This window comes from Lagopus muta (assembly GCF_023343835.1).
Source record: "Lagopus muta isolate bLagMut1 chromosome W unlocalized genomic scaffold, bLagMut1 primary SUPER_W_unloc_1, whole genome shotgun sequence".
Taxonomy (NCBI): Eukaryota; Metazoa; Chordata; class Aves; order Galliformes; family Phasianidae; genus Lagopus; species Lagopus muta.
The window spans coordinates 754,032-755,948 of NW_026040168.1; positions in this window are offsets into that span (position 1 = coordinate 754,032).

A 1,917-nucleotide genomic window follows, 5' to 3' on the forward strand; every position below is an offset into this window, starting at 1 on the left:
AGAGTCCCGTTCAGGAGGGAAAATATCCTATCCCTGAAGATGCCTGGTACACAGATGGGTCCAGCAAGGGCAACCCGAGCAAGTGGAGAGCAATAGCATACCATCCTTCCACCGAGACAATCTGGTTCGATGAGGGGGATGGTCAGAGCAGCCAATGGGCAGAACTGCAAGCCGTGTGGATGGTTATAACCAAAGAACCCGGTGATGGTATCCTGAACATCTGCACAGATAGTTGGGCTGTGTACCGGGGGCTCACTCTCTGGATTGCACAGTGGGCCACCCAGGAATGGACTATCCACGCCCGACCCATCTGGGGCAAAGACATGTGGTTAGATATATGGAATACGGTCAAACATAGGACTGTACGTGTCTACCATGTTTCTGGTCATCAGCCCCTACAGTCACCGGGAAACGATGAAGCCGACACATTGGCCCGAGTTCGATGGATTGAGAATTCACCATATGAGAACATCGACCGCTGGTTACATCAGAAGCTACGGCATGCTGGACAAAAGACAATGTGGGCAGCTGCTAAAGCATGGGGACTGCCCATACAACTATCTGATATCGTCCAGGCATGCCAGCATTGCGATGCCTGCTCCAAGATGAGACCGAGATCGTTGCCCGGAACAACAGCCCATCTTGCTAGGAGACACAATCCTCTCCAGCGATGGCAGGTCGATTACATCGGGCCCCTTCCTCGTTCCGACGGGGCAAGATATGCCCTGACCTGTGTCGACACTGCAAGTGGGCTACTGCAGGCCTATCCAGTACTGAAAGCAAACCAGGCATATACCATCAAGGCACTCACTAAACTGATGTCTGCCTACGGGACACCTCAAGTCATCGAGAGCGACCAAGGGACTCATTTTACTGGTGCAACGATACAGCGCTGGGCAGAAGAAAATAACATCGAATGGCGATTCCACCTGCCATATAATCCAACAGGGGCAGGCCTCATCGAACGTTATAATGGTATTCTTAAGGCTGCCCTGAAGACAGACTCCCAGTCCTTGCAGGGGTGGACAAAAAGACTGTATGAAACCCTGCGGGACCTGAATGAAAGACCTCGAGGTGGCAGACCCAGTGCCCTGAGAATGTTGCAGACGACATGGGCCACCCCACTTAGGATCCAAATTACGGGCACTGATCATCAGGTAAGACCCCAAATTGGTAATGAAAATAATCTTCTTCTCCCTGCCCCTGAAAACTTAGAGCCAGGTACCCATAAAATAAAATGGCCCTGGAAGGTGCAGGTAGGACCCAAGTGGTGTGGCCTACTTGCACCTTGGGGGAGACTATTGGAGGTGGGAGGCTCAGTAGTCACTCCAGTAATAGGTACCTGGCCTACTGATATTATGGTCAACACTCCGATCTTTATTGCTAAAGGGACCCCCATCATGTCCCTATGGCAGATCAGGACACCTCCTTTGGTGCCTGATATCGTTATGCAGCCGCAGATATCCGGCGAAAAGGTGTGGTACAGGCGGCCAGGACGTGCCCCAGTACAAGCGGAAGTGTTGACCCAAGACAGAAATACGGCCTGTATCTTGCCCTGGAGAGCAGACCTTCCCCTCCTGGTACCTGTAAAACATCTGTATTACTCCCCGTGAGTCTGTGAGCCTTCAGGACCAGTGGAAGGAACAAAATGCCATCAAGCGTTCCAGTGTTGCTGTCAGATCACGTACAACACCCAGTGATGGTCTGCATGGGACTGATGGAACATAGAATGGACTTGCACCTCAAAACCTCATGCCTCCAGGCACATCATCGAGCACTGGCCCATAGAAGAGTATGGACATCCACTAATCATCACTTGTCTTGAACTGTACCAACATACGTCGCGATAAAATTGTACAAGCGTTGCGATATACCGGATCTCTGTATTAGGGAAAGCTTACCCTTTTGTTAACCTGA